Source organism: Notechis scutatus, chromosome 8 (assembly GCF_049901735.1).
Source record: "Notechis scutatus isolate UNSWTSFEM ecotype Mainland chromosome 8, rNotScu1.2, whole genome shotgun sequence".
Lineage (NCBI taxonomy): Eukaryota > Metazoa > Chordata > Lepidosauria > Squamata > Elapidae > Notechis > Notechis scutatus.
Window position 1 is genome coordinate 14,221,195 of NC_142016.1, and position 17,134 is coordinate 14,238,328.

At 39.8% G+C, this 17,134-nt stretch overlaps 1 protein-coding gene across 11 annotated transcripts in view; it reads left to right on the forward strand.

The window, feature by feature from the left end:
- Positions 1–17,134, forward strand: part of EPB41 (erythrocyte membrane protein band 4.1) — a 108,526-nt gene that overhangs the window by 25,312 nt on the left and 66,080 nt on the right. The window lies entirely within an intron of this gene.

The window sequence follows — 17,134 nt, forward strand, 5'->3', positions numbered from 1 at the left end:
TGTTTTGATCTGTGCCCGCTGGGACCTTAAGTAATTAATATCCCAAATGGTGCCATGTCTTATTTTACACCAGAAGGGACCTGGATGCAAACCGAGCATAATTTCTTATCCCTTCCATTGTTCAGGCCCAGCCTTTGTGGACACTGCCGTGCGCATGATTGCCTTCCTTTCTTCCTTTCTCTCTTTCACCCCCTCCAGCCCCCCCCCCACACACACACAGAGGTTTGGGTCTTTTCAGCATGATAATATCGACCCATTATTTATTTTGCCCTGCAAGCAGGACGTGTCCCAGCTGCAAGGCTTTTGTTTACAGTAACTTCGTGGCAAGGATGTTACTCCAAAGCTAATAATGCTTAGGTGACTATTAAAATTGTTGAAAGACTAGAAACTGGGCTGGCCAGCACAGCCATTCACAGTGGGCCACCGGCCCATCCGGATCTTGGCTTTGTTGGTTTTTTTTTTTTTTTGCTTTTATATTTATTAGTCCTGGAACCCCTTTTGTCTGCCCTGCTTTATTCCTTGATGCTTAGTGGGAGGCCAGAGATAAGCCATTTATCATGATCCCTTCCCTTCACCAACTTCCAAGGGGCACCTGGCCATCCCCAGTGGGTTGAAGGACGAAACTCATTTGGGCAGCCATGTTTAATTCCCGGGACAGTGTAATCTCTGGCACCATCTGTGTCCCCGCCTGGATGGAGGAGGCCAGAAAGCTCTTGGGATTTCTCCCAGAAGGTGAATGTCAAGAGGGCTTGTTTATTCACTGTCTGTCCAGATAACATCCCAGGTCACAGGAGGACAGTTTTGTTTGGTTTTGAAAGAGCCGCTGAGCCGGATCTCAGCTAGCCACGGAGACTGGCTTTCAGTAACCCGTCAAGAGAAAAAGAAAAAAAAGGGAGTCCTTGAACCAAAGCAGCAAAGAAACTTCCCTGGGGCAAGATAGCACAAAGGGGATCGGTGGTTCCTCCACCATTAACCGTCCCATGGTCCTCTCCTCCAGCCATAGCAGCTGCAGGCTTGGCCAGCTTCCTGTAGGTGATGGTAGCTGTGCAAGCACATTCAAGTAGTTCCTTAACTTACAATCAGTAGTAGGATTCAATTTTTTTTACTATCGTTCTGTCGGTGTGGCTTGATGGGTGTGGTGTGGCTTGGTGGGTGTGGCAGGGGAAGGATACTGTAAAATCTCCATTCCCTCCCCACCTCACTAACCTGCTTTCCAGCTCCGTTCTCCTGCGTAGGGCAACCAAAGAAGACCCAGGTGATCAGCTGGGACTCAGTGGGAGGCGGAGAAGAGATGGGGGCGGAGCCAGTCAGAGGTGGTATTTGCCGGTTCTCCGAACTACTCAAAATTTCCACTACTGGTTCTCCAGAACCGGTCAGAACCTGCTGAATACCACCTCTGCCTATAACAGTTCACAAGAGTGGCAAATATCTGTAGCTCGGGTGTAGGATGAAACCGGAGGTTCGTTCTCCAAGCTTGTGGGTTGGTTTCTAAACATCGGCATAAGATGAATGCCTTCAGTTCCACGGAAGGGGATAGCAATCTTGGTAACGTTACGATTTTTCTCACCACGTTTGTTAAGTGAATCACTGCCATTCTTAAATTAGTAACATGGTTGTTGTGAATCTGGTTTTGCAAAAGGGGATCCAATGACTCCGGGACACTGCAACCGTCATAAATGTGAGTCAGTTGTCAAGCATCTCAGTGTAAATCACGTGACCATGGGGATACTGCAACGGTCATAAGTGTGAAAAGTGGTCAACAAGGCACTTTTTTTCAGTGCCATTGTAACTTTGAATAGTCATTAAATGAACAGTTGTAAGTCGAGGGCCACTTGTAGTGTTGCTGAAGTTGTTCAGCAATGAGTCTCCTCCTCCAAAGTTGAAGCAAGAATACAATTTCAAATTACACTGGTTTATTGGTTAGATTTATATCCTTTCTGTAGAAAATCAAGGGTGATTCATTTATTCCCCAAACATCTTAATACCTTCACTGCTACAGCATGCTGGATTTCTTTCATTTAATTGTGCTGGTATTTTAGAAGTGAAAACATAACTTTGTTTTTTTTTTTTGAAGTCCCCTTTTCCCTTTAGAGAACAAAACATAAAACCTACAGTAGCTATTGTAGACTTCGTTTGTAAATTTAATCTGACTGGGTTTTGTAAAATCACGTAATTGTTTACTGCTATGCCTGGGAAAAATGACAGAAAAAAGATGCAATTATCGCAACGTTCCTGCACCAGCTCTTTAAAAAATACATCCCAGATCCTGAGCATTTACTTATTGCTGTTCTTAACAACATGATTTACTGCTCGTTGATTAATCTAGTTTTATACCAGTACTGGTACTCCTCGACTAACGACCACAATTGAGCCCAAATTTCTGTTGTTAAGTGAGACATTTATCACATGAGTTTTGCCCCATTTTATAACCTTTCTTGCCACAGTTGTTAAATGAAACATTGCAATTGTTAAGTTGGTAACACAGTTATTAAGTATATCTGGCTTCCCCCACTGAGTTTGCTTGTCCGAAGGTCACAAAAGGGGATCAGGTGACCCCGGGATGCTGTAACCATCATAAATATGAACCAGTTGCTAAGTGTCTAAATTTTGATCATATGATCATGGGAATTCTGCAATGGTCGTAAGTGTGAAAAATGGTCATGTCACTTTTTTCAGTGCTGTTGTAATAATGGTCACTAAATGAACTGTTGTAAGTCGAGGACTACCTGCACTTTATAGATATATGTTCATATGTCACTTATTTAATTACTATTTGGTATATTCTTCTTTGATTATATTTATAAACACATATATATAGGCACATACATACATATACATATTAGCTAATATATATTTAGTAATATCTCTCTGGGACACTTGAGTGAATGTTGACTCCTGGCAACTAGTTCATATAGCTTTCTTGGCAAGATTTTGCCATTGCCGCCTCCTTACTGGCCCAAGGTCACCCAGCTGGCTTTGTGCTTAAGGCAGGACTAGAACTCATTGTCTGCTGGTTTCCAGCTTGGTGCATTAACCATTCCACCAAACTAGCATTCTCCAGGACATCTAGTTCTTTTTAAATAAAATAAAACTCTTCATGCATTAACAATGCTTGTATATATGACTGTTTTTCAAAGCTATATTGGTTGGTTATTAAATATGTTGCTTCTTTCATTCTTTTCTATGTATTCTACACTGACGGATTCTGATGAATTACTATCGGATTCCTGTATTGGCTCCATTTTTTTGGGTGAGTATGAACTTTTATGAAATTCTTAATGAGTTGAAAGCATTCTTCCAGAAGCAGAAGCTTTGTTTAGTCTCATTTCTTCTTTTTATTCAGTTCTTCTGGTTTACATTGTTTAGTTCTTCCTTCTAATGTAACTGAAAGCTTACTGGATTCATTTTTTGATTATTATTATTTTAATGGAGTAGAATTCTAGCGGGTAATTTGTTATTCTACAGCAATGGATATTTTCTGTCGAATGTTCTTCTTTATGTGGTTAGTTCCATATTATAAATCATATTTCTGAATGGGAGAAGTATGTAGTAGAAGCATTAATATTTGATTGCTGATTTGCATCATGGAGATTTATATGAAACCTGTCCAGAAAAAAAAAGAATTTATATTGGAAATCTGTCTTGAATTTCTATCATAAATAGAAGTGCTTTATTTATGAGTAACATCCCAAGGTTTCTGTTTAGCAAAGACACTGCTCCCATATTTATTCAGATGTCAGCTGCGTTTTGTTCCAGATAGGTAGGCTGTAGGATTGCAGCAAAACAATGCTGATATTCCTCAGGTCCTCCTGACTTTTGCAGCTTAAGAAAGAGACTCTTGGGAATAAGGTTGGTGTTGAACTTGAGTTCAATAGATTAATATCAGGCACAAAGAATATAGCTTTATTCAAGCCCACTCACAAGAATCTGGTCAACTCAAGTTCAACACTAAATCCGCAGATAAGGATGAATGGAATTCAGGAGAGGTTGGTCTTACACTGCTTGTGGGAACACAATGACTCTAAGCTGATGACGTGTTTAACTCCACCATCACCCACCCACCCCGCCTGCTCTTCTCCTACAGGTGCTGAATTGAGGGGATGAGTGGAAGGGTTGAATAGCCTTGAGTGGCTTGTGGGGAGGAAGTGTCTGAAGGGAGATCCTCCCTAAAACTTCACAGTATTTATCTAGTAATTCTCTAGTGAGTGCTTCAGTCTGGGGAGATTCCTATCTATAGGCGGCAACAATAAACATACCACTGTGATCAGTTCTTTTGAGTTGTTTTTGGTTCCTTGTGCCTGACAGAAGATGACAGTGTTTTTCCTGTGGTCAGAAATCAAATTGAAGAGGTTTGTCAGTTTTAACAAACAGGGTAAATGCCTTGTCAGTTTCACTTTGAACCTGTCCCTTGAAGGAAATACTAGCAGGTGCCCCAGAGTTTAGGCCAGCCAGCCCATGGTCCAAGTGAGATAGACTTTCTTCTCTGACAGCAGCATGAAAGGGGAAGCTAATGAAACATATCTGAGTGAGTTCATTCATTCAGACTTTTGGATTCTTCTTTTGCCAAATTTAAAGTAATTCCTTCCTCCACTAGAGAAGTGAGAGGGAGGCATCTGTTTTATCATATTTATATCTCTCTTCCACGGAACACAAAGTGGTGCATGTACGTTTATTTTTGGCTGTGTCAAATAGATCTTGTGCTGTGCAAGGCTAACTGGATCTGGATCTGTTTAATTTCAATGAGACTGTAGTATCTGGTACTTTCCACCTGTTCTTTGGAAGCCCCAACCTAGTTTGCTGATGTAGAAATTAAGCCATTTGAAAGGGCTTTCTTTTGGACTAAGGAGTTGTGGGAGATGAGACTCAATGATATAACATGATTTGTTGCTCTGCAACATGATTTGTTTGGTTTATGGCATAACGTGCTGGGTAAACCCAGATGCTGTGAATTGCAAGTCACAGTTGCTGACTTCCAGAGCCCTGGTGGTGCAGTGGTTAGAATGCAATATTGCAGGCTAACTGCATTCCACGGCCAAGAGTTCAATCCTGACTGGTTCAAGATTGAACCTCAGCCTTCCATCCTTGTTAAAATGAGGACCCAGATTGTTGGGGGAAATATGCTGGCTCTGGTAAATGACTTAGACCTAGGGAGTGCTGTAAAGCACTATGGAGCAGTATATAAGTGTAAGTGCTATTGCTATTGCATACAACATTCAGTAGCAAACCCTGATTTGTTAAACTATTCATAATTGAATGTCTGAACTGGGCCAGAGACACTGTTCAATTTTACTGCCCAAGTTCCTCTGTGCATTTGTTAAATTTCTTTTCTGTAGGCATATTTGGAGGAGCAGCATGATATGCCAGTGCTGAATTTCAATACTAAATGCTTGTTGCATAACCTTTCCATGTTTATCTGGTAACAGAAGGCTTAGCTGCATCAACAGATGGGCTTTACTCATTGAGGAATGCTGTAGAACTTAAAAGAACACTAACTACCCTCCTGTTGATGATGCCAATAATACAAGGCATGAAGGTAGTGTTTCATTGCGAGAAACCTGACCACAATTGGTTTTTTTCCAAATGGAGTAGTTATTATTTAATTTATGCCAGCTTTTGACTAATAGTTATATATAGGACTTGTAGCTGAAAAGAAATCTTAACTCTTTAGGTTAGGAAAGTGAGAGTTCTTTGCTTTCAGCTTTGGGGAACAATGTATTATATATATGGACCACAAATCTCTGAATCAGCATTTTCTGACTAGGTGATTTCCACATGGGTTCAACTATAACTCCCATCATTAAGGCTGTGGTGGCACAGTGGTTAAAATGCAGTATTGCAGGCTAACTGTGCCAATTGCCAGCAGTTCGATCCTGATTGGCTGAAGGTTGACTCAGCCTTTCATCCTTCCGAGGTCGGTAAAGTGAGGACCCAGATTGTTGGGGGCAACAGAGGGCTGTAAAGCACTGTGAAGTGATATAGAAGTCTAAATGCTATTACTGGAGCTATTACTCATAATGTGTCAAATCCAGGCTGGGTGTTTTTCTGTGGACAGACTTATATTTTGTTTGTTGTGGTTGGCATGATATGAATTATGCAGAAGGGAGCTAGGAATGGCCTGCCTTCCCTTCCCTTCCCTTCCCTTCCTTCCTTCCTTCCTTCCTTCCTTCCTTCCTTCCTTCCTTCCTTCCTTCCTTCCTTCCTTCCTTCCTTCCTTCCTTCCTTCCTTCCTTCCTTCCTTCCTTCCTTCCTTCCTTTTCATCTGCTCCCTGTACTCAAGAAATTCTGGATGGTGAAAAGAAATATAAATAAACTAGTTATATCAATCCTTTAAGAAGAAACGGAGCTGAAAAAAATTGCAATATATGCTACTCATAAAAACCACATCTACACCAGAGCTCCATCCTGTCCTCTGCATTTCAGGGGGAAAGCCAGGTCTTCACAGCCTTCCAGAAGGCCAACAAGGTCAGGGCTGCCTCCATCTCAAGGTAGAGAGGCTATTCCACAAGACAGGTACCCTGATGGAGAAGGTAAGCAATGCCACCAAAGGGACCCACTCTGCCAAACGTAGTAGAATGGGTAGAAACTGTCACTATTGACTGTTTCTGTACTCCAGGCATCATGGCTGTGGTATCTAAAACAGAGCCACACAACTTGCCCCTTCTAGAAATGGTTGGCATGTATGTTGCATTCATGAGACAGAAAAGAAAGTACATTAAATACAAAGGAACATCACATCAATTGCATGCTGTCTCCATTGGCGTGCTACCTCATTTAACTCCATTAGCTTTGCTCAGGCCTGCCCACTGCACCCTGAGCACACCCACTGCAGGGGCTGCAGCTCTTAGCTCATCATTCTGGGTCCCAGGATGGCTCTCGATATAGAGCCTCCGTGGCGCAGTGGTGAGAGTGCAGTACTGCAGGCCACTTCTGCTGACTATCGGCTGCCTGCAATTTGGCAGTTCAAATCCCACCAGGCTCAAGGTTGACTCAGCCTTCCATCCTTCTGAGGGGGGTAAAATGAGGACCCAGATTGTTATTGGAGGCAATATGCTGTAAAACTGCTTAAAGAGAGCTGTAAAGCGGCATATAAGTCTAAGTTCGATTGCTATTGCTATTGATCAGGGGGGGAAAACCTGCATATTCCTGGCTCTGGCAACTTTTAAGACTTGTGGACTTCAACTCCCAGAATTTGGCAACTTTTAAGACTTGTGGACTTCAGCTCCGAGAATTCTCAGCTAGCATGGCATCCACTCCACCACCCCATCGTTTGCTTCTTCTCGCTACTGATTTGAAAGTGGACACCCTCACTTGAGGATTGCAGGGTATTGCCTGTACAGGGTTTTGCAACTACCATCCTCTATAAGTGCCAAATCCTGATTGTGATCTGCTGGGTCTTGGCAGGTACAAATCTGTGGAGAAATTGAATGCCCTTTGGTATTGCTTTCCACTTGATAGCTTTGCTGTGTCTGTGAATGCCATTTCTTCTGGGTATGGGGGGTAAAGCAGCAAAAGGATGCCAAAGTTGAAGAAGATTTAAGAAGCAAAACAAAACAATCAAAACTCTCATCAGACCACGGAACTTGCAAACATTGTTTATGAACAAGTGCACAGATTGCAGCCCAGATGTTTTTCTTAGGAGGAGCAGTTTATATCTTCTCAAGAAGCATGGCTCCTTCCTCTAAGGAAACATCTGAAGTCAACTTTCCAGAAATGGAAATATTGTAATGGCTTCTAAAAAAGAACAACCTTGCTTTTACAACTTACAACGCCAGTCTGATGATGAACTGAAAAGACTTGAGTTGTGGTGCTGATGAGGAAACAAGTTAGATCCACCACAACAACAAAACAGAAGGAAGTTTCTAAAATTTGATCAAGGAAAGCTATGATTGACTGGAAAATATCTCAAGTCTCTAATTGGGATGCTCTGGCTGTGGGACCGTCTATTACTTATTAACATTACAGGTAATCCTCAATTTACAACAATTCATTTAGTGACCGTTCCAAGGTGCAACATTGAAAAAAGGGACTTATGATCAGTTTTCACATGCACGAGCATTGCAGCATACCCATGGTCACGTGATCAAAATTCAGATGCTTGGCAACTGACTCGTATTTTTGACGGTTGCACTGTCCTAGGGTGATATGATCACTTTTGAGACCTTCTGACAAGCAAAGTGAATGGGGAAGCCAGATTCATTTAACCACCATGTTACTAACTTAATAATTGAAGCCATTCATTTAAGCAACCGTGGCAGGAAAGGTCATAAAATGGGGCAAAATTCACTTAACCGTCTCACTTAGCAACAGTAATTTTGGGCTCGATTGTGGTCGTAAATTGAGGACTACCTGTATCTTGCTGTCCAAGGAATATAAATGGAGCACCAAGGAGAGATTGCCTTGGGAGGAAACTATTTTGCCCAGGACTGTAAAACATTTTCTCCAACCTTTGGGTTTTTAACCAGTCTTCACAGCTGTCCTTTGGGAGTTGCATTTTTTAATCTTTGTTGAGCTTTGAATGTGAATGGAGACATTATTTATAGCTTCAGGATACAGTCTTTTTGCTTTTCATGTTTCAGACCACAAGAGGCAGACAGATTCAATTCTCATTATTTTGTCATGAGCTCTGCAGTATTTCTCCGTGCTCCCCCCCCCTTTTTTTTTTTTTTGTAAGAGACATTCTAGGTTACTCTGTTTGTTTTGGTTGGAATGGAAGGCAAAGGAACTAAAAGCAAATTTCAAAATGCTTTTTCACAAACAATAATTTAAAAAGGGGGTAATATTAGAGTTAAGATTTTTAAAAACAAGACAGAAATTTTAAATACAGAGGTTTAGCACATCTGCCACGAGTTGTTTAATATATTGGCGAGGAGCTAATTGTTTTATTAGTTTTAATATAATTATTTAGCTTGATTCTTTGGACAAAAAAAAATGAGCATGCACTAAAAAAATTAACTAGGGGTTATATATACAATTTCCCTCTTCAGTATTCTGAGTTCTTTTATATTAAATTATTAAGTATTGTCACTGAGCAAGGTTACAACTAAATATCTGCCAATCAGATTTCCGAGTTTAAATTACGAAGTTAGCAAGTTGTAGGCTTTGACTTACGATGCTCTTTGAACAGAATTAGTGAAGTGACTGTTCTAAAATTTGTTTTAGGATAGCAAAACAGACTTTGAAGCTATTTTTTAAAATCGGCTTATTGATTGCAATCCAGGAACAGCACGATTGCAGATGGACTTGGTTTATTTCTGTTTCCTGGGCTTTCTCCTTTTTATGCTCTTTTCATGCTCCTGACGGATTCATAGCAGTGCAAACTAGCAGTTGCTCAATAATGGAGGAATCCTTTTTTCCCTGGAATTACTGGATAACTGCAACCAATAAATGTATTTTGCTTATCTGCAAGATTGAGTTTTGTCTTACATTTGTTTTACTCAACAAGAGATAGATAAATAAACAAATAGGACTGATTGGGATATGATTTGGTATCAGCTGGCTTACATTGTGATGGTTACTCATTCTGGAGCCCATGCAGTAGGCATGAGTTTGCTTCTGGCCATTGGAGTACTTAGAGTGCCGATGAACAAAAATTTGTTGTTCCTTATTTTGTATATGGATCTGCCAAACTGTGGAGGGGACACCAGACTGCATGGACATACAATGTATATAAAATACAATGTTTATGTGGATTTTTTTTCTCCGAGATCTATAGATCATTCTTACCTAAATCTCCTTTTTGGGCTTGTATACCGTATTGTGAAGCTGCCCTGTGTTATACCAGGGAGCAAATCAGCCAGCCAGCTTACAGCTCCTGAAACTCAGCGGGCTCCAATAATACAATACTGGTGAAGTTTAAATATGAAATATTAAAATAATCAGTACATTTACTCCAATAGGCTGATCCCATTTTAAATACACGTTTATACATTCTCTTTTCTGTACTAATTTTTTACTTATAGATATGTCTACTGGTTTTAAACTTTAATAGTATTTTACATGGTACCGAGCAATATAATGGCATATAAATAGGCTATGAACAGCAGCAATAAATCTGCACCCTGAGTTTTGGTTATTATAAAACAGAGTGAGAATTCAATGTAGTCCATGAGCTGAATTCAGTCCCATCAGATGGAGTAAGCAATATGGGAGAGGAAACCAGATTTAAAACAGTCTTCAAAAGCCCTGCCGTCTAATGTCATCCATTTGACCATGAAGGAAATAAACAGGAGAGAGAAGCTTTTGTACATGTGATGAGATCAATCAGTTGATGGTATTGACTAATACAATTGTGAGATTTGTTCACATTGTGTAATTTGATTAGTAGATCATTAAAAAGTTTTCAAAGGTAGCTCTGTTAATCCCCTATAGCAAAAGCAATAAAGAATCTTTAATAAATTCACTACTTTAAAGGCTAATGAATCACAAAAGTTTATAATTGTACTACAATGCCACAGGTCTGTGTTTTCATTTGTAAAAAACGCATAGTTAAAAAATAAAATATTATGTTTATGATTTTTAATGATTACCACATTTCACACTGAAATGTAGAAGGGTACTGAAGTGGTATAGCTTGCCTGCCTCACTCTACTTGTTCATAAGTTTCAAGCCTATTTGGCAATTTAATACTTTAAGAGGTGCTCAGCCAATTGTCATTACTATAAAAGTATAATAGTTCATTCAGGTAATCCTGAGGATGCAAGAACACTAGTTTGTTCAAGTAATCCTAAGTAATCATGGGAATGCCATAATAATGTAAAATCGAATAATGCAAATGTATTACAAATTGTGGTGTTTGGTCAGGGGATTATGTAAGTTATTCTCAAGCAAATCATTATATGGCAAAAGGAAGATAAGGTCATTTTTGAGTCGGAGGCATAATAGATTGGTTTATTTTAGGCCTACATTTGGGGCGTCTCAGAAGTTGAAACCAAGTTAGTGGTAGCATGACTGTGCAACCAATGTGTTGTTTTTGTGTGTGTTGCTTGTACACAGATTTGATTAACTTGGGGCCATATTGCCTTTTTTTTTTTTTAACAACCTGCAGACCTCTTTGCCTTTATAGCAGGTAAAATGAACCCAGCATGGAATAGCTATCATTATCTTTTCTACCCCAGACTGGCCGTGAGTTATAAAAATGAAATAATAAAAATAACTCAGCATTTCTGAGGAATATCTCTGGGGGAAAAGTGTTCCAATGTAACCTAGATTAACTGTGACTGTTTTGCATTTTTAATGCTCAGCCTCCCTCCTCCCCCCAATTTCTTGGGAAGCCTATAAACTTCTCTGGTCTCCCTGTCGTGCGCTCTAATCCTTTCTCCTCTCTCTCTCCTCTTAATGATTATTCCAGGATCACCACTGTAAACATGTCATTTCAACCCCTCACTTAATGACCAATGTTTGTTTTTGTGCTAAATGACAAGTTGAAAGAATCTAAAATGCAGCAGCTACGCCTCCTCAAATGGCATCCATTCAAGAAGCTGTCAAGGGCCGGCTGTCTTTAATGCAGTCAAATGTCTTTATTTTAGGAAATCTTTCTAGGAGGCCGCCATTATTAATATGCATGACCAGGAACATTTTCCCCCCATAAAAGGCCTTCAGCACGTGGGGGGCTGCATCTGCGTGTTTTTCTGCAACATGAGTGGTCTATTGTTAGCAACTACCACCTCCTGGGCTGCTGTCTGTGCAGGAGCCCCAAGAGAGGAGGGAAAATGTTTTGAAATTCCCTGAATGGAGGATTTGCAGCCAGCTGTAACACAGGCTGAGGTGAAAAGAGGACTTTATTCAGACTTTCTTTCCCTTTTGGCTGCTTCCTCTTCCTGGAAAACAAATGCATTAAATTAAACAAAATAAAATATAATCCTTTACACATGTTATTTACACAATTCTCAATGAATTATAAAAATAAAGCAAAAACGATATCTAGGCCCCAGCTTCTTTGTGGAGAAAAGACATATAGACTGACTAAAGCACTGATAGTGTTTTACAGTTACATATTATTTCACACATTTATGTCTTGCCCATCAAAATAAACAACATGGCGCATAATCTAACAGTGCAGAATTAAAGTTAATAAACTGGAGAGTAATGGATTAGATCCAGAATACTCTCAGAATCATTTACTGAGCAGAAGTCTACTCACTGTTTTCTTGCTAATAGCAGACAGTTGTCTCCTTTCTTCTGCAGCCCTACTACCATTTCACACATTGTTCCATGGATCAAGGATCCCTCCAAAGCTGATTTTCTTTTTAGTGTTAACAACAAAACAAAGAAGGATGGAAGATAGTTCCTTCAGCATAAAGGCATCATTGAATAGAAAATCTTTCAAAGATTGAAGGAACTCTTCTGTTGACAAGTGACAAACTTGAGACTAAAAAAAATTGGTAATGCGCTAAAATACATTGTATGTTAACTTTAAATAGAGACAATAGTATATGAAATGCATTCTAAAAATTATGCTTTGGAAAATATGCATCCTGTCTGCCTGCTGGAAGCTAGAAACAGCAGCAGACAAAAATAGGCCCAGGGTGCTTTATTTGGCACCACAAATACATACATACATACATACATACATACATACATACACACACACACACACACACACACACACATATATACTGTGTATATATCTCTCTCTATATATCTCTATCTCTGTATCTCTATCTATCTATCTATCTATCTATCTATCTATCTATCTATCTATCTATCTATCTATCTGCCATAATTCCAATCATTGGTTGACCTGGAGCAGAGTGATTCCCTGGCAAGAAATCTGAGTATAATACATTCTGAAAAGGACAGTGTTTTGTTTCCCTTCCAAAAACATTTACTTATGTAATCTTTCTTTTCAGGCTTGACAAATCTCTCTCTTCTATGTAATATTTAACTGCAGGGAATCACAAGACACACTTGTAGCATATTTAAACTTTCAAACAGGATTATAGAAAATGTCCCTTTTAATTTAAGGGACTTTTTACTCTTCATGATGCAAGAGGCAACATGGATTTTTGGTGCACAAGAAAACAAAAGCCATTTCCTCAACTGCTTTAATCTCATCATTTTAAAGCAAACTTTTATTGGATTAAAGATGGATCAAGCTTGTGCAATCACACAATTCTACTTTGTTTGACTGAGTTATATGTTTTTATGATTTTTTTAAAAAGGGGATTCATGGTCTGTTTGATCCGCCCTGCCCCCCAAATCAATCTGAGTTTGATTCCTGGGAACTATACAGGCACATCCATGTAGGATTTTGGCAACAACATAAAGTGATTTGCCATTGCTTTTTTCCACTGTATTCTTTTCCTTTGACTTCTCAACCTAGCTTCCAGGCCTGGGATTTCCTGCTAGTCTTCAACCCAGGCATTATTCAGCGCTGGCCCTACTGAGCTTTGTAAAATTTGATGAGATCAGCTCAGTGCTACAATGGAAATAGCTTTGATCAAAATTCTTGGATTGTAATCCAGGTCCTTGACTGTGTAATCACATTTAAAAGTGGCATCTATCTACTGTCCCTTCAGTGAAATTTCTCAAGCGCTCCAGTTGCAGTGTTGGCAGGCATGTTACAGACTACTAAAAACGTTACCCAAGACAGTGGCTCTGACTGGATTCACACTCGGTACCAGAGTTCATCCTTTGGATATCTTATATAAGGTTGTACAAGTAGTCCGCGATTTACGACTACAATCATTGGCCCAGAATTTATGTTGGTAAGTGAGCTTTGCCCCATTTTATGACCTTCCTTGCCATTATTAAGTGAATCACTGCAGTTGTTAAGTTAGTAACATGGTTGTTAAGTGAATCTGCCTTTCTTGCTGACTTTGCTTGTCATGATCCCAGGACACTGTGACTGTTATAAACATGAGTCAATTGTCTGAATTTTAATCACGACCACGGGGATACTGCAACACTCATGTGAAAAAGAGTCATAAATCACTTTTTTTAGTGCCTTGAATGGTCATTAAATGAACTGTTGTAAATTGAGGGTTACCTGTAATTGGAAATGTACTGTATGTCCAAATAGAAAGTCTGCTATACTTACTTTGGATCAATATTCATAAGGTTGCACCTTTCATACGTAATTAAAAGTCTGTGCTTTTGAAATAGTGAACTGCTTTAGAATAATTGCAGATTGTTTAAAGATGTTGCAGTGGAAAGGCTACAGTGAGACTGTACTTGTTTTGTTGATTACAGAATATTGCAGTGAGATCCTTGGTCAGATTTTTGAGAATGTAGTAAAGGGATAGTTCAGCAGTTATGAGGTCAAACCTCAACTAGCAAACACAGATTTAAAGTCACACTTGACCATCAAATTCATTATGTGATTTTTGGCTAGTCACTTGCTCTAAGCCCAAGATGGTTTTATGGGGAATAAAATGGGGGAAAGTCTTTAAATAAGCACGAGAAAATATGGTGTGTACATGCAGTGTATAAAATACTAATTCTAAGGTGTGGTTCACATAGTGGACAAATCCATAGTTTATTGATTTTGGTTTTAGCTTACTGTCTTGCATCAAGCCAACCATTATATACTTTGATTAATAGTTTACTTCAGTTTGCAAAGCTAGTGTGAGAGATTACGCTTCCCTTGTATGGAAAAGGGAGATTAAAAAAACACACCACCCAATTGAGAATTATAATTATTTTCCCTTGTAATAACCTTTCCACATTAAGAATCCTAAAATTTATGTTTTTTAACTCTTGTGTGTTGTTAGCATGCTGTTTAAAAATGTTGGTAACAATGTTAGGAAAAAAGAGCTCATTGGATTGCATTGTTGATATGTGCATGGAGGTGTATTAGATGTATGTGTGTTTATACATGAACTTTTCACCCATTTTTTGTGAAGAGGAAGCCATGGATGTTTCAATGCTCAATGACTGGGCATAAAGTATCTCCTGTGCTGGGAGTGTGACACATACTAGGGAGAGCCACCAGATATCTTTCTATGATAAGAGAATGCATCCTTTTCATTTGTCACCACTGTGAAGAATACAGGTAGTCCTTGACTTACGACTATTGGTTTAATGATAGTTCAAAGTTATGAAGTTATTTACAATGTGTAGTCTCATTTATGATTATTGCACCACCCCATAGTTATGTGAGCTCAACTGGAACACTTGGCAACCAGCTCACATTTACAGCCAGTTTTAGTTGTCCTGCAATAATGTGATTGCAATACTAAATTCTAACCAAAAAAACACCCATTGGGGAAGTTGGATTTATTTAACATCTGCATGATTCACTTAATAACCACATGAGGTGCTTAATGACCCACCATAACACTTATTGTAAAATAAGGTCCAATTTACTTATGACCATAACTTGTGACTGAAATTCGAGTCCCAATTGTGGTCAGAAGCTAAGGACTACCTGTAAGTTTTCCTGAAAATAAGCCCTATCCCCAAAAAAGCCCAAGCACGGTTTACGTGCCTAATATAAACCCTACCCCAAAATAAGCCCTACTTAAGAGGCTGCGCAGCTGGCTGCACATCCATTCTGTCTGGTTGCTCACGGTGCTGCGGCCATGAGGCGATATGGGGTGATGGTGGGGCTACCCCACACGCTCCAGCTCAGAGCACCCGTAGTCAGGACATCCACACCCCGACACCTGCCTGCAGCGGCAGCACCAGCAACCATGCATAGCAGGAGCCCAGGTGGCTGCCGGCACACTTCTTCTCCTTGCTCGCGGCTGCAACAGAACAGGAGGCCAAGCAGTATACTGGTGCTGTGGCTGTGAGATGATATGTTGGGGCGTGGATGGCCTGGCTGGTGGGGGGCTTAGCTAAGCCAGTACATGGTGCATGGAGCAGCTTCAATGCCCCCACAGCACTAGCACACCGCACAGCCTCCTGCCCCACTGTGAGCTAGCAGAAATGGGCCTCCCATACATGGGGGAAAAATAAGCCCTAGTGGTTATTTTGAAGTCCAAAAGAAAATAAGACCCTGTTTTGTTTTTTTGGAAAAAAAATCTCATGAAACACCTTTTGCTGCTATAGCAGGAAGGCCAGCTGCATTACTCTTAACCTGCCCAATGTGTTTGTGTGCCCTTGGTATAGTACTCTTCAGAGCAAATATGTGGTAGAAGCTGGGTTTTTCCCCATGAAAGCCTTATTTTGCTACAGCTTCCTCCTTCAGTCAAACAAGGTGGTATGTTTCAGATTTACGGTTTTTAAAGGCATATGCTAAACTTAAATATGCAGAGCCATCACTTCCTGATTTCACTATGCTTGATGTTTAAGTATTGTTATGATGCCATAGCAAAGCTGTAGGTATTTGTTTCAAGGAACTTGCAGAAGTAAAATGCATAGGAGGGATGGTCTGCCCCTTTATAGTATGAAGCACTGTTGACATAGTAATTTGTTTACCAGGATACTGGCAAGCGGATTAAGCTGAGTCTAGTTCAGACTACAGATGATCCTTGTTTTTTGACAGCAATTGGGATTGGAACATCTGTAGCTGAGTTATTGAGTCCTGCCCAATCTTTTGTTGTGGTTTTTAAGTGAATCTGATTCCCCACATATACTTCGCTTGTGGAAAATTGACTGGAAAAATCATCAATGGTGATCATGTGACCCATGATGCTGTAACTGTTGTAAGTACATGCTGGTTACCAAGCACCCGAATTTTTTTTTCATGTGACCAGAAATGTGGTGGAAATCAGTTTTAAGTGCGAAGATTGCAAGTCACTTTTTCCACCAGTCATAACTTTCAACAATTGCTAAACAAATGGTTGTAAACTTGAGGACTACATGGAATTTCTCATGTGGGTGTAGCAATATTAGGCATCAAGTACTTGTATCAAGGCTACCAAATAGTGCAAGATTGTATGAGAAATTCAGGACCAATGCAATTAAAAGATCATTTTCTCATACAATTTTGCACCACTTGGCAGCTTTGATAGTAGGTACTTATCTAATCAGATGGGCAGCAGACAAAAGAAAGGATTTTACAGAATACAGAGTTAATGGATTGTTCTCACTGCCACAGATGTATAAATCAGTGAGATGACAGGATTATCAAAAGCCAAAGAGATGGAGCCTCCACATTCAGAGGCAGTGTACCTCTCTGTATGCCAAATGCTTGGATTATTTTTTTTAAAACAAACCGAAACAAAACAGTAGGCTGACTTTTTGGAAA